A 16,047-nucleotide genomic window follows, 5' to 3' on the forward strand; every position below is an offset into this window, starting at 1 on the left:
GTTTATAAGTAAATGAGATGTTTTTCCAATTAATAATTCTAAGAACTGAATGGAAAAGAAAATCGTAAAGTTTAGATAAGTCCCACTGTGATTTGTACTCAGATCCCGGTTTTCAGAGTCTAGAGTGCTAAGCATGATACCATCAAACCACCTGTACCAGGTTGAGCTTTTCATTTTGAGAGAAGAGATTGCATTCACGGGGGAATCTTATATTTTATTGCAAAACCGTATCTCACATAAAAAGTACTGTTCAACAGAGTGATAGCGTTACTTGAGTCCTCTGGGCAACATCCTTCCCTAACATAGTTCAATATGCAAAAGTTGAACAGAATAGAAAAGTAATAACATTCTGTTGGTCTTTGACTGTAGAACATTAAAAACTTTGAAATGTTCACATTGCTGCAGCAATTTGCTCCCTTGTCACATGGGAGGTTCCATGGTGTAATGGTTAGCACTTTGGACTTTGAATCCAAGGATCCGAGTTCAAATCTCGGTGAGACCACTTTCATGACTGTTGATCAAATCTTTTTCTGTCAAGTGTATTCATAAATATCACAAATCTAACACGGGTAGAGTGAAACATTAATTTATTGATTGTATTCTGAAAGTCTATTCGATGTGAGCAAATGATAGAACTTTTAGAAAACATGGAAATTAAATGGCTCAAAATAATGAGACATTTTGCGAGCTGACTCTGTTTTCTCAAACTCATCACAGGGGGCTGATGCAAGATATTACTTTCTTAAATCTTACTGTTATTGATAAGGGGAAGATGGAACTTTTTAATTGGAAATCCTTCATTAAAACAAAACTTGAGGAATCAAATTGTGTATTATGGGGACAGAAGATATGACGTTTTGAATAACAATCGTGAAATTCAGACACACATATATTTACACTCTGATTTTCTAAAGTAAATCCATAACCATAAAGTAAAATCTTCCGAAAGACGTGTCAAAGGTAATAATCTGAATTTCTCTTTCAAAGAAATTCACAATTAAATGCACTGTGTAAGTCAAGCATGTTGTCATATAAGAAATCAGCAAAAATTAACTATCTCATTACTGGTCATATAGATGAGAGAGGAAATGAACCTAACATTTAAATTGTGGATGGGAAACTACAGTTTTTAGTTTTCAGCTTCAATACATATGTTTATGAATAATTGATTTCTTTATATAGTCTTATCGCTATCTAGACGGATATAGCTATGTATACATAGATGCATACTTATACGTTGATTAGTATCAGTATAAAACATTGACGTTATGTTTTTCCAAGACCAAATTCTAAGAAATTGGTGAAATAGTAAATCTCATAATTCAAGTAGGTCCCACCGAGATTTGAACTCGGATCGCTGGATTCAGAGTCCAGAGTGCTAACCATTACACCAAGGAACCCTCCCATACATGAGTCATTTTTCCATTGAGACAAAAGAGAGCGCATTAGTGCAGGGGCATTTCTTACATTGATGAAACGATATCTCTGTTGAATGTTCATAGTGTAAAGAGCTATAATGTGATTTGATTCTGTTCAGATACATTCTCCATAACAGTGTTAAATATGCAAACGTTTATCAGGATAGGCAAGTTATATCATAATGATCATCTTTGACTGTGTCATATTAAAACATTTTACATTTCCAAACTAATACACCCATTTCTTTGTCTCTCACATGGGCTGCGACAAAGAGCAATGATTGGCACGTTGGACTTTGCATGCAAAGGTACCAGTCCAAATCTTGGGGGTACTATTTTATTACTTTTGACCTTTTCCATTTCTGTCATCTTTGTTTATTCATAGCTCAAATCCAACACCAGTAGGTTGAAAGAGACAATTATTGATTCCTTTCAAAACGTCCATCAGCTTGAACAAGTTACAGAAATACAAACATTATAATACGTTTACATCACATTCCTACACAAAATAGTGTGACATTAAGAAATCCTATCCTGTTTTTCTGAAATGCATTTCAGAGGCCTGATTCCCAGCATCCCTTTTTGAAGCTTTCTGCGCTATTGATAAGGCGAATTTAGCACATTTTGAAAGAGAAGTGTTCTTAAATCAAACCTAGAGAACCACAATGACAGTATCATTCAGATAGTACAAATGTTTTTTGTATATTAGTATGGAAATTGTGAAATAAAACGTTTTTCATGCTGATTTTCAACAGTCGATCTGCAATCGTGAAACATAAGCTTTTGCTTGGAGGCCTCACAGGTACTGATCTAATTTTCTGTTTTAAGATTATTCACAAATCATATGATATGCTTTGTATAAATCAACTATATTGTTAGATCAAAATTGAGTAAAAAGTGACTATCTCAATTTCATGACATATAGAAGAGTAAGGAGAAGAAGCTCATGTTTCAAATGTGGAGAGGCAACAACTTTTCATTATTTTCACCTCTACTAATTATATGCATTTTTATAATGTATGTGTTTATGTTGTCCTATAAATATACAGAGACATATAGCAAGATATAGGGAGATACATACGTGTAAAGTGGATATGTACAAGTTTATAAGTAAATGAGATGTTTTTCCAATTAATAATTCTAAGAACTGAATGGAAAAGAAAATCGTAAAGTTTAGATAAGTCCCACTGTGATTTGTACTCAGATCCCGGTTTTCAGAGTCTAGAGTGCTAAGCATGATACCATCAAACCACCTGTACCAGGTTGAGCTTTTCATTTTGAGAGAAGAGATTGCATTCACGGGGGAATCTTATATTTTATTGCAAAATCGTATCTCACATAAAAAGTACTGTTCAACAGAGTGATAGCGTTACTTGAGTCCTCTTGGCAACATCCTTCCCTAACATAGTTCAATATGCAAAAGTTGAACAGAATAGAAAAGTAATAACATTCTGTTGGTCTTTGACTGTAGAACATTAAAAACTTTGAAATGTTCACATTGCTGCAGCAATTTGCTCCCTTGTCACATGGGAGGTTCCATGGTGTAATGGTTAGCACTTTGGACTTTGAATCCAAGGATCCGAGTTCAAATCTCGGTGAGACCACTTTCATGACTGTTGATCAAATCTTTTTCTGTCAAGTGTATTCATAAATATCACAAATCTAACACGGGTAGAGTGAAACATTAATTTATTGATTGTATTCTGAAAGTCTATTCGATGTGAGCAAATGATAGAACTTTTAGAAAACATGGAAATTAAATGGCTCAAAATAATGAGACATTTTGCGAGCTGACTCTGTTTTCTCAAACTCATCACAGGGGGCTGATGCAAGATATTACTTTCTTAAATCTTACTGTTATTGATAAGGGGAAGATGGAACTTTTTAATTGGAAATCCTTCATTAAAACAAAACTTGAGGAATCAAATTGTGTATTATGGGGACAGAAGATATGACGTTTTGAATAACAATCGTGAAATTCAGACACACATATATTTACACTCTGATTTTCTAAAGTAAATCCATAACCATAAAGTAAAATCTTTCGAAAGACGTGTCAAAGGTAATAATCTGAATTTCTCTTTCAAAGAAATTCACAATTAAATGCACTGTGTAAGTCAAGCATGTTGTCATATAAGAAATCAGCAAAAATTAACTATCTCATTACTGGTCATATAGATGAGAGAGGAAATGAACCTAACGTTTAAATTGTGGATGGGAAACTACAGTTTTTAGTTTTCAGCTTCAATACATATGTTTATGAATAATTGATTTCTTTATATAGTCTTATCGCTATCTAGACGGATATAGCTATGTATACATAGATGCATACTTATACGTTGATTAGTATCAGTATAAAACATTGACGTTATGTTTTTCCAAGACCAAATTCTAAGAAATTGGTGAAATAGTAAATCTCATAATTCAAGTAGGTCCCACCGAGATTTGAACTCGGATCGCTGGATTCAGAGTCCAGAGTGCTAACCATTACACCAAGGAACCCTCCCATACATGAGTCATTTTTCCATTGAGACAAAAGAGAGCGCATTAGTGCAGGGGCATTTCTTACATTGATGAAACGATATCTCTGTTGAATGTTCATAGTGTAAAGAGCTATAATGTGATTTGATTCTGTTCAGATACATTCTCCATAACAGTGTTAAATATGCAAACGTTTATCAGGATAGGCAAGTTATATCATAATGATCATCTTTGACTGTGTCATATTAAAACATTTTACATTTCCAAACTAATACACCCATTTCTTTGTCTCTCACATGGGCTGCGACAAAGAGCAATGATTGGCACGTTGGACTTTGCATGCAAAGGTACCAGTCCAAATCTTGGGGGTACTATTTTATTACTTTTGACCTTTTCCATTTCTGTCATCTTTGTTTATTCATAGCTCAAATCCAACACCAGTAGGTTGAAAGAGACAATTATTGATTCCTTTCAAAACGTCCATCAGCTTGAACAAGTTACAGAAATACAAACATTATAATACGTTTACATCACATTCCTACACAAAATAGTGTGACATTAAGAAATCCTATCCTGTTTTTCTGAAATGCATTTCAGAGGCCTGATTCCCAGCATCCCTTTTTGAAGCTTTCTGCGCTATTGATAAGGCGAATTTAGCACATTTTGAAAGAGAAGTGTTCTTAAATCAAACCTAGAGAACCACAATGACAGTATCATTCAGATAGTACAAATGTTTTTTGTATATTAGTATGGAAATTGTGAAATAAAACGTTTTTCATGCTGATTTTCAACAGTCGATCTGCAATCGTGAAACATAAGCTTTTGCTTGGAGGCCTCACAGGTACTGATCTAATTTTCTGTTTTAAGATTATTCACAAATCATATGATATGCTTTGTATAAATCAACTATATTGTTAGATCAAAATTGAGTAAAAAGTGACTATCTCAATTTCATGACATATAGAAGAGTAAGGAGAAGAAGCTCATGTTTCAAATGTGGAGAGGCAACAACTTTTCATTATTTTCACCTCTACTAATTATATGCATTTTTATAATGTATGTGTTTATGTTGTCCTATAAATATACAGAGACATATAGCAAGATATAGGGAGATACATACGTGTAAAGTGGATATGTACAAGTTTATAAGTAAATGAGATGTTTTTCCAATTAATAATTCTAAGAACTGAATGGAAAAGAAAATCGTAAAGTTTAGATAAGTCCCACTGTGATTTGTACTCAGATCCCGGTTTTCAGAGTCTAGAGTGCTAAGCATGATACCATCAAACCACCTGTACCAGGTTGAGCTTTTCATTTTGAGAGAAGAGATTGCATTCACGGGGGAATCTTATATTTTATTGCAAAATCGTATCTCACATAAAAAGTACTGTTCAACAGAGTGATAGCGTTACTTGAGTCCTCTTGGCAACATCCTTCCCTAACATAGTTCAATATGCAAAAGTTGAACAGAATAGAAAAGTAATAACATTCTGTTGGTCTTTGACTGTAGAACATTAAAAACTTTGAAATGTTCACATTGCTGCAGCAATTTGCTCCCTTGTCACATGGGAGGTTCCATGGTGTAATGGTTAGCACTTTGGACTTTGAATCCAAGGATCCGAGTTCAAATCTCGGTGAGACCACTTTCATGACTGTTGATCAAATCTTTTTCTGTCAAGTGTATTCATAAATATCACAAATCTAACACGGGTAGAGTGAAACATTAATTTATTGATTGTATTCTGAAAGTCTATTCGATGTGAGCAAATGATAGAACTTTTAGAAAACATGGAAATTAAATGGCTCAAAATAATGAGACATTTTGCGAGCTGACTCTGTTTTCTCAAACTCATCACAGGGGGCTGATGCAAGATATTACTTTCTTAAATCTTACTGTTATTGATAAGGGGAAGATGGAACTTTTTAATTGGAAATCCTTCATTAAAACAAAACTTGAGGAATCAAATTGTGTATTATGGGGACAGAAGATATGACGTTTTGAATAACAATCGTGAAATTCAGACACACATATATTTACACTCTGATTTTCTAAAGTAAATCCATAACCATAAAGTAAAATCTTTCGAAAGACGTGTCAAAGGTAATAATCTGAATTTCTCTTTCAAAGAAATTCACAATTAAATGCACTGTGTAAGTCAAGCATGTTGTCATATAAGAAATCAGCAAAAATTAACTATCTCATTACTGGTCATATAGATGAGAGAGGAAATGAACCTAACGTTTAAATTGTGGATGGGAAACTACAGTTTTTAGTTTTCAGCTTCAATACATATGTTTATGAATAATTGATTTCTTTATATAGTCTTATCGCTATCTAGACGGATATAGCTATGTATACATAGATGCATACTTATACGTTGATTAGTATCAGTATAAAACATTGACGTTATGTTTTTCCAAGACCAAATTCTAAGAAATTGGTGAAATAGTAAATCTCATAATTCAAGTAGGTCCCACCGAGATTTGAACTCGGATCGCTGGATTCAGAGTCCAGAGTGCTAACCATTACACCAAGGAACCCTCCCATACATGAGTCATTTTTCCATTGAGACAAAAGAGAGCGCATTAGTGCAGGGGCATTTCTTACATTGATGAAACGATATCTCTGTTGAATGCTCATAGTGTAAAGAGCTATAATGTGATTTGATTCTGTTCAGATACATTCTCCATAACAGTGTTAAATATGCAAACGTTTATCAGGATAGGCAAGTTATATCATAATGATCATCTTTGACTGTGTCATATTAAAACATTTTACATTTCCAAACTAATACACCCATTTCTTTGTCTCTCACATGGGCTGCGCCAAAGTGCAATGATTGGCACGTTGGACTTTGCATGCAAAGGTACCAGTCCAAATCTTGGGGGTACTATTTTATTACTTTTGACCTTTTCCATTTCTGTCATCTTTGTTTATTCATAGCTCAAATCCAACACCAGTAGGTTGAAAGAGACAATTATTGATTCCTTTCAAAACGTCCATCAGCTTGAACAAGTTACAGAAATACAAACATTATAATACGTTTACATCACATTCCTACACAAAATAGTGTGACATTAAGAAATCCTATCCTGTTTTTCTGAAATGCATTTCAGAGGCCTGATTCCCAGCATCCCTTTTTGAAGCTTTCTGCGCTATTGATAAGGCGAATTTAGCACATTTTGAAAGAGAAGTGTTCTTAAATCAAACCTAGAGAACCACAATGACGGTATCATTCAGATAGTACAGATGTTTTTTGTATATTAGTATGGAAATTGTGAAATAAAACGTTTTTCATGCTGATTTTCAACAGTCGATCTGCAATCGTGAAACATACGCTTTTGCTTGGAGGCCTCACAGGTACTGATCTAATTTTCTGTTTTAAGATTATTCACAAATCATATGATATGCTTTGTATAAATTAACTATATTGTTAGATCAAAATTGAGTAAAAAGTGACTATCTCAATTTCATGACATATAGAAGAGTAAGGAGAAGAAGCTCATGTTTCAAATGTGGATAGGCAACAACTTTTCATTGTTTTCACCTCTACTAATTATATGCATTTTTATAATGTATGTGTTTATGTTGTCCTATAAATATACAGAGACATATAGCAAGATATAGGGAGATACATACGTGTAAAGTGGATATGTACAAGTTTATAAGTAAATGAGATGTTTTTCCAATTAATAATTCTAAGAACTGAATGGAAAAGAAAATCGTAAAGTTTAGATAAGTCCCACTGTGATTTGTACTCAGATCCCGGTTTTCAGAGTCTAGAGTGCTAAGCATGATACCATCAACCCACCTGTACCAGGTTGAGCTTTTCATTTTGAGAGAAGAGATTGCATTCACGGGGGAATCTTATCTTTTATTGCAAAATCGTATCTCACATAAAAAGTACTGTTCAACAGAGTGATAGCGTTACTTGAGTCCTCTTGGCAACATCCTTCCCTAACATAGTTCAATATGCAAAAGTTGAACAGAATAGAAAAGTAATAACATTCTGTTGGTCTTTGACTGTAGAACATTAAAAACTTTGAAATGTTCACATTGCTGCAGCAATTTGCTCCCTTGTCACATGGGAGGTTCCATGGTGTAATGGTTAGCACTTTGGACTTTGAATCCAAGGATCCGAGTTCAAATCTCGGTGAGACCACTTTCATGACTGTTGATCAAATCTTTTTCTGTCAAGTGTATTCATAAATATCACAAATCTAACACGGGTAGAGTGAAACATTAATTTATTGATTGTATTCTGAAAGTCTATTCGATGTGAGCAAATGATAGAACTTTTAGAAAACATGGAAATTAAATGGCTCAAAATAATGAGACATTTTGCGAGCTGACTCTGTTTTCTCAAACTCATCACAGGGGGCTGATGCAAGATATTACTTTCTTAAATCTTACTGTTATTGATAAGGGGAAGATGGAACTTTTTAATTGGAAATCCTTCATTAAAACAAAACTTGAGGAATCAAATTGTGTATTATGGGGACAGAAGATATGACGTTTTGAATAACAATCGTGAAATTCAGACACACATATATTTACACTCTGATTTTCTAAAGTAAATCCATAACCATAAAGTAAAATCTTTCGAAAGACGTGTCAAAGGTAATAATCTGAATTTCTCTTTCAAAGAAATTCACAATTAAATGCACTGTGTAAGTCAAGCATGTTGTCATATAAGAAATCAGCAAAAATTAACTATCTCATTACTGGTCATATAGATGAGAGAGGAAATGAACCTAACGTTTAAATTGTGGATGGGAAACTACAGTTTTTAGTTTTCAGCTTCAATACATATGTTTATGAATAATTGATTTCTTTATATAGTCTTATCGCTATCTAGACGGATATAGCTATGTATACATAGATGCATACTTATACGTTGATTAGTATCAGTATAAAACATTGACGTTATGTTTTTCCAAGACCAAATTCTAAGAAATTGGTGAAATAGTAAATCTCATAATTCAAGTAGGTCCCACCGAGATTTGAACTCGGATCGCTGGATTCAGAGTCCAGAGTGCTAACCATTACACCAAGGAACCCTCCCATACATGAGTCATTTTTCCATTGAGACAAAAGAGAGCGCATTAGTGCAGGGGCATTTCTTACATTGATGAAACGATATCTCTGTTGAATGCTCATAGTGTAAAGAGCTATAATGTGATTTGATTCTGTTCAGATACATTCTCCATAACAGTGTTAAATATGCAAACGTTTATCAGGATAGGCAAGTTATATCATAATGATCATCTTTGACTGTGTCATATTAAAACATTTTACATTTCCAAACTAATACACCCATTTCTTTGTCTCTCACATGGGCTGCGCCAAAGTGCAATGATTGGCACGTTGGACTTTGCATGCAAAGGTACCAGTCCAAATCTTGGGGGTACTATTTTATTACTTTTGACCTTTTCCATTTCTGTCATCTTTGTTTATTCATAGCTCAAATCCAACACCAGTAGGTTGAAAGAGACAATTATTGATTCCTTTCAAAACGTCCATCAGCTTGAACAAGTTACAGAAATACAAACATTATAATACGTTTACATCACATTCCTACACAAAATAGTGTGACATTAAGAAATCCTATCCTGTTTTTCTGAAATGCATTTCAGAGGCCTGATTCCCAGCATCCCTTTTTGAAGCTTTCTGCGCTATTGATAAGGCGAATTTAGCACATTTTGAAAGAGAAGTGTTCTTAAATCAAACCTAGAGAACCACAATGACGGTATCATTCAGATAGTACAAATGTTTTTTGTATATTAGTATGGAAATTGTGAAATAAAACGTTTTTCATGCTGATTTTCAACAGTCGATCTGCAATCGTGAAACATACGCTTTTGCTTGGAGGCCTCACAGGTACTGATCTAATTTTCTGTTTTAAGATTATTCACAAATCATATGATATGCTTTGTATAAATTAACTATATTGTTAGATCAAAATTGAGTAAAAAGTGACTATCTCAATTTCATGACATATAGAAGAGTAAGGAGAAGAAGCTCATGTTTCAAATGTGGATAGGCAACAACTTTTCATTGTTTTCACCTCTACTAATTATATGCATTTTTATAATGTATGTGTTTATGTTGTCCTATAAATATACAGAGACATATAGCAAGATATAGGGAGATACATACGTGTAAAGTGGATATGTACAAGTTTATAAGTAAATGAGATGTTTTTCCAATTAATAATTCTAAGAACTGAATGGAAAAGAAAATCGTAAAGTTTAGATAAGTCCCACTGTGATTTGTACTCAGATCCCGGTTTTCAGAGTCTAGAGTGCTAAGCATGATACCATCAACCCACCTGTACCAGGTTGAGCTTTTCATTTTGAGAGAAGAGATTGCATTCACGGGGGAATCTTATCTTTTATTGCAAAATCGTATCTCACATAAAAAGTACTGTTCAACAGAGTGATAGCGTTACTTGAGTCCTCTGGGCAACATCCTTCCCTAACATAGTTCAATATGCAAAAGTTGAACAGAATAGAAAGGTAATAACATTCTGTTGGTCTTTGACTGTAGAACATTAAAAACTTTGAAATGTTCACATTGCTGCAGCAATTTGCTCCCTTGTCACATGGGAGGTTCCATGGTGTAGTGGTTAGCACTTTGGACTTTGAATCCAAGGATCCGAGTTCAAATCTCGGTGGGACCACTTTCATGACTGTTGATCAAATCTTTTTTTGTCAAGTGTATTCATAAATATCACAAATCTAACACGGGTAGAGTGAAACATTAATTTATTGATTGTATTCTGAAAGTCTATTCGATGTGAGCAAATGATAGAACTTTTAGAAAACATGGAAATTAAATGGCTCAAAATAATGAGACATTTTGCGAGCTGACTCTGTTTTCTCAAACTCATCACAGGGGGCTGATGCAAGATATTACTTTCTTAAATCTTACTGTTATTGATAAGGGGAAGATGGAACTTTTTAATTGGAAATCCTTCATTAAAACAAAACTTGAGGAATCAAATTGTGTATTATGGGGACAGAAGATATGACGTTTTGAATAACAATCGTGAAATTCAGACACACATATATTTACACTCTGATTTTCTAAAGTAAATCCATAACCATAAAGTAAAATCTTTCGAAAGACGTGTCAAAGGTAATAATCTGAATTTCTCTTTCAAAGAAATTCACAATTAAATGCACTGTGTAAGTCAAGCATGTTGTCATATAAGAAATCAGCAAAAATTAACTATCTCATTACTGGTCATATAGATGAGAGAGGAAATGAACCTAACGTTTAAATTGTGGATGGGAAACTACAGTTTTTAGTTTTCAGCTTCAATACATATGTTTATGAATAATTGATTTCTTTATATAGTCTTATCGCTATCTAGACGGATATAGCTATGTATACATAGATGCATACTTATACGTTGATTAGTATCAGTATAAAACATTGACGTTATGTTTTTCCAAGACCAAATTCTAAGAAATTGGTGAAATAGTAAATCTCATAATTCAAGTAGGTCCCACCGAGATTTGAACTCGGATCGCTGGATTCAGAGTCCAGAGTGCTAACCATTACACCAAGGAACCCTCCCATACATGAGTCATTTTTCCATTGAGACAAAAGAGAGCGCATTAGTGCAGGGGCATTTCTTACATTGATGAAACGATATCTCTGTTGAATGCTCATAGTGTAAAGAGCTATAATGTGATTTGATTCTGTTCAGATACATTCTCCATAACAGTGTTAAATATGCAAACGTTTATCAGGATAGGCAAGTTATATCATAATGATCATCTTTGACTGTGTCATATTAAAACATTTTACATTTCCAAACTAATACACCCATTTCTTTGTCTCTCACATGGGCTGCGACAAAGAGCAATGATTGGCACGTTGGACTTTGCATGCAAAGGTACCAGTCCAAATCTTGGGGGTACTATTTTATTACTTTTGACCTTTTCCATTTCTGTCATCTTTGTTTATTCATAGCTCAAATCCAACACCAGTAGGTTGAAAGAGACAATTATTGATTCCTTTCAAAACGTCCATCAGCTTGAACAAGTTACAGAAATACAAACATTATAATACGTTTACATCACATTCCTACACAAAATAGTGTGACATTAAGAAATCCTATCCTGTTTTTCTGAAATGCATTTCAGAGGCCTGATTCCCAGCATCCCTTTTTGAAGCTTTCTGCGCTATTGATAAGGCGAATTTAGCACATTTTGAAAGAGAAGTGTTCTTAAATCAAACCTAGAGAACCACAATGACAGTATCATTCAGATAGTACAAATGTTTTTTGTATATTAGTATGGAAATTGTGAAATAAAACGCTTTTCATGCTGATTTTCAACAGTCGATCTGCAATCGTGAAACATAAGCTTTTGCTTGGAGGCCTCACAGGTACTGATCTAATTTTCTGTTTTAAGATTATTCACAAATCATATGATATGCTTTGTATAAATCAACTATATTGTTAGATCAAAATTGAGTAAAAAGTGACTATCTCAATTTCATGACATATAGAAGAGTAAGGAGAAGAAGCTCATGTTTCAAATGTGGAGAGGCAACAACTTTTCATTATTTTCACCTCTACTAATTATATGCATTTTTATAATGTATGTGTTTATGTTGTCCTATAAATATACAGAGACATATAGCAAGATATAGGGAGATACATACGTGTAAAGTGGATATGTACAAGTTTATAAGTAAATGAGATGTTTTTCCAATTAATAATTCTAAGAACTGAATGGAAAAGAAAATCGTAAAGTTTAGATAAGTCCCACTGTGATTTGTACTCAGATCCCGGTTTTCAGAGTCTAGAGTGCTAAGCATGATACCATCAAACCACCTGTACCAGGTTGAGCTTTTCATTTTGAGAGAAGAGATTGCATTCACGGGGGAATCTTATATTTTATTGCAAAATCGTATCTCACATAAAAAGTACTGTTCAACAGAGTGATAGCGTTACTTGAGTCCTCTTGGCAACATCCTTCCCTAACATAGTTCAATATGCAAAAGTTGAACAGAATAGAAAAGTAATAACATTCTGTTGGTCTTTGACTGTAGAACATTAAAAACTTTGAAATGTTCACATTGCTGCAGCAATTTGCTCCCTTGTCACATGGGAGGTTCCATGGTGTAATGGTTAGCACTTTGGACTTTGAATCCAAGGATCCGAGTTCAAATCTCGGTGAGACCACTTTCATGACTGTTGATCAAATCTTTTTCTGTCAAGTGTATTCATAAATATCACAAATCTAACACGGGTAGAGTGAAACATTAATTTATTGATTGTATTCTGAAAGTCTATTCGATGTGAGCAAATGATAGAACTTTTAGAAAACATGGAAATTAAATGGCTCAAAATAATGAGACATTTTGCGAGCTGACTCTGTTTTCTCAAACTCATCACAGGGGGCTGATGCAAGATATTACTTTCTTAAATCTTACTGTTATTGATAAGGGGAAGATGGAACTTTTTAATTGGAAATCCTTCATTAAAACAAAACTTGAGGAATCAAATTGTGTATTATGGGGACAGAAGATATGACATTTTGAATAACAATCGTGAAATTCAGACACACATATATTTACACTCTGATTTTCTAAAGTAAATCCATAACCATAAAGTAAAATCTTTCGAAAGACGTGTCAAAGGTAATAATCTGAATTTCTCTTTCAAAGAAATTCACAATTAAATGCACTGTGTAAGTCAAGCATGTTGTCATATAAGAAATCAGCAAAAATTAACTATCTCATTACTGGTCATATAGATGAGAGAGGAAATGAACCTAACGTTTAAATTGTGGATGGGAAACAACAGTTTTTAGTTTTCAGCTTCAATACATATGTTTATGAATAATTGATTTCTTTATATAGTCTTATCGCTATCTAGACGGATATAGCTATGTATACATAGATGCATACTTATACGTTGATTAGTATCAGTATAAAACATTGACGTTATGTTTTTCCAAGACCAAATTCTAAGAAATTGGTGAAATAGTAAATCTCATAATTCAAGTAGGTCCCACCGAGATTTGAACTCGGATCGCTGGATTCAGAGTCCAGAGTGCTAACCATTACACCAAGGAACCCTCCCATACATGAGTCATTTTTCCATTGAGACAAAAGAGAGCGCATTAGTGCAGGGGCATTTCTTACATTGATGAAACGATATCTCTGTTGAATGCTCATAGTGTAAAGAGCTATAATGTGATTTGATTCTGTTCAGATACATTCTCCATAACAGTGTTAAATATGCAAACGTTTATCAGGATAGGCAAGTTATATCATAATGATCATCTTTGACTGTGTCATATTAAAACATTTTACATTTCCAAACTAATACACCCATTTCTTTGTCTCTCACATGGGCTGCGCCAAAGTGCAATGATTGGCACGTTGGACTTTGCATGCAAAGGTACCGGTCCAAATCTTGGGGGTACTATTTTATTACTTTTGACCTTTTCCATTTCTGTCATCTTTGTTTATTCATAGCTCAAATCCAACACCAGTAGGTTGAAAGAGACAATTATTGATTCCTTTCAAAACGTCCATCAGCTTGAACAAGTTACAGAAATACAAACATTATAATACGTTTACATCACATTCCTACACAAAATAGTGTGACATTAAGAAATCCTATCCTGTTTTTCTGAAATGCATTTCAGAGGCCTGATTCCCAGCATCCCTTTTTGAAGCTTTCTGCGCTATTGATAAGGCGAATTTAGCACAGTTTGAAAGAGAAGTGTTCTTAAATCAAACCTAGTGAACCACAATGACAGTATCATTCAGATAGTACAAATGTTTTTTGTATATTAGTATGGAAATTGTGAAATAAAACGTTTTTCATGCTGATTTTCAACAGTCGATCTGCAATCGTGAAACATAAGCTTTTGCTTGGAGGCCTCACAGGTACTGATCTAATTTTCTGTTTTAAGATTATTCACAAATCATATGATATGCTTTGTATAAATCAACTATATTGTTAGATCAAAATTGAGTAAAAAGTGACTATCTCAATTTCATGACATATAGAAGAGTAAGGAGAAGAAGCTCATGTTTCAAATGTGGAGAGGCAACAACTTTTCATTATTTTCACCTCTACTAATTATATGCATTTTTATAATGTATGTGTTTATGTTGTCCTATAAATATACAGAGACATATAGCAAGATATAGGGAGATACATACGTGTAAAGTGGATATGTACAAGTTTATAAGTAAATGAGATGTTTTTCCAATTAATAATTCTAAGAACTGAATGGAAAAGAAAATCGTAAAGTTTAGATAAGTCCCACTGTGATTTGTACTCAGATCCCGGTTTTCAGAGTCTAGAGTGCTAAGCATGATACCATCAAACCACCTGTACCAGGTTGAGCTTTTCATTTTGAGAGAAGAGATTGCATTCACGGGGGAATCTTATATTTTATTGCAAAACCGTATCTCACATAAAAAGTACTGTTCAACAGAGTGATAGCGTTACTTGAGTCCTCTGGGCAACATCCTTCCCTAACATAGTTCAATATGCAAAAGTTGAACAGAATAGAAAAGTAATAACATTCTGTTGGTCTTTGACTGTAGAACATTAAAAACTTTGAAATGTTCACATTGCTGCAGCAATTTGCTCCCTTGTCACATGGGAGGTTCCATGGTGTAATGGTTAGCACTTTGGACTTTGAATCCAAGGATCCGAGTTCAAATCTCGGTGAGACCACTTTCATGACTGTTGATCAAATCTTTTTCTGTCAAGTGTATTCATAAATATCACAAATCTAACACGGGTAGAGTGAAACATTAATTTATTGATTGTATTCTGAAAGTCTATTCGATGTGAGCAAATGATAGAACTTTTAGAAAACATGGAAATTAAATGGCTCAAAATAATGAGACATTTTGCGAGCTGACTCTGTTTTCTCAAACTCATCACAGGGGGCTGATGCAAGATATTACTTTCTTAAATCTTACTGTTATTGATAAGGGGAAGATGGAACTTTTTAATTGGAAATCCTTCATTAAAACAAAACTTGAGGAATCAAATTGTGTATTATGGGGACAGAAGATATGACGTTTTGAATAACAATCGTGAAATTCAGACACACATATATTTACACTCTGATTTTCTAAAGTAAATCCATAACC

At 33.8% G+C, this 16,047-nt stretch overlaps 13 non-coding genes across 13 annotated transcripts; 7 read left to right on the forward strand and 6 right to left on the reverse strand.

Moving 5' to 3' along the window:
• The first annotated feature begins 430 nt into the window (after positions 1–430).
• On the forward strand, positions 431–502 carry TRNAQ-UUG (transfer RNA glutamine (anticodon UUG)). Its single transcript has one exon. It is a non-coding gene; the product is annotated as a tRNA-Gln (tRNA).
• An 826-nt stretch (positions 503–1,328) lies between these two features.
• TRNAQ-CUG (transfer RNA glutamine (anticodon CUG)) lies at positions 1,329–1,400 on the reverse strand. Its single transcript has one exon. It is a non-coding gene; the product is annotated as a tRNA-Gln (tRNA).
• A 1,550-nt stretch (positions 1,401–2,950) lies between these two features.
• On the forward strand, positions 2,951–3,022 carry TRNAQ-UUG (transfer RNA glutamine (anticodon UUG)). The gene has a single exon. It is a non-coding gene; the product is annotated as a tRNA-Gln (tRNA).
• An 826-nt stretch (positions 3,023–3,848) lies between these two features.
• TRNAQ-CUG (transfer RNA glutamine (anticodon CUG)) lies at positions 3,849–3,920 on the reverse strand. The gene has a single exon. It is a non-coding gene; the product is annotated as a tRNA-Gln (tRNA).
• A 1,550-nt stretch (positions 3,921–5,470) lies between these two features.
• TRNAQ-UUG (transfer RNA glutamine (anticodon UUG)) lies at positions 5,471–5,542 on the forward strand. Its single transcript has one exon. It is a non-coding gene; the product is annotated as a tRNA-Gln (tRNA).
• Positions 5,543–6,368: 826 nt separating this feature from the next.
• Positions 6,369–6,440, reverse strand: TRNAQ-CUG (transfer RNA glutamine (anticodon CUG)). Its single transcript has one exon. It is a non-coding gene; the product is annotated as a tRNA-Gln (tRNA).
• Positions 6,441–7,990: 1,550 nt separating this feature from the next.
• Positions 7,991–8,062, forward strand: TRNAQ-UUG (transfer RNA glutamine (anticodon UUG)). Its single transcript has one exon. It is a non-coding gene; the product is annotated as a tRNA-Gln (tRNA).
• Positions 8,063–8,888: 826 nt separating this feature from the next.
• TRNAQ-CUG (transfer RNA glutamine (anticodon CUG)) lies at positions 8,889–8,960 on the reverse strand. Its single transcript has one exon. It is a non-coding gene; the product is annotated as a tRNA-Gln (tRNA).
• A 1,550-nt stretch (positions 8,961–10,510) lies between these two features.
• Positions 10,511–10,582, forward strand: TRNAQ-UUG (transfer RNA glutamine (anticodon UUG)). Its single transcript has one exon. It is a non-coding gene; the product is annotated as a tRNA-Gln (tRNA).
• Positions 10,583–11,408: 826 nt separating this feature from the next.
• TRNAQ-CUG (transfer RNA glutamine (anticodon CUG)) lies at positions 11,409–11,480 on the reverse strand. Its single transcript has one exon. It is a non-coding gene; the product is annotated as a tRNA-Gln (tRNA).
• Positions 11,481–13,030: 1,550 nt separating this feature from the next.
• On the forward strand, positions 13,031–13,102 carry TRNAQ-UUG (transfer RNA glutamine (anticodon UUG)). The gene has a single exon. It is a non-coding gene; the product is annotated as a tRNA-Gln (tRNA).
• An 826-nt stretch (positions 13,103–13,928) lies between these two features.
• On the reverse strand, positions 13,929–14,000 carry TRNAQ-CUG (transfer RNA glutamine (anticodon CUG)). The gene has a single exon. It is a non-coding gene; the product is annotated as a tRNA-Gln (tRNA).
• Positions 14,001–15,550: 1,550 nt separating this feature from the next.
• Positions 15,551–15,622, forward strand: TRNAQ-UUG (transfer RNA glutamine (anticodon UUG)). The gene has a single exon. It is a non-coding gene; the product is annotated as a tRNA-Gln (tRNA).
• Positions 15,623–16,047: the final 425 nt, after the last annotated feature.

The sequence above is a fragment of the Lissotriton helveticus genome, chromosome 4_1 (assembly GCF_964261635.1).
Source record: "Lissotriton helveticus chromosome 4_1, aLisHel1.1, whole genome shotgun sequence".
NCBI lineage: Eukaryota > Metazoa > Chordata > Amphibia > Caudata > Salamandridae > Lissotriton > Lissotriton helveticus.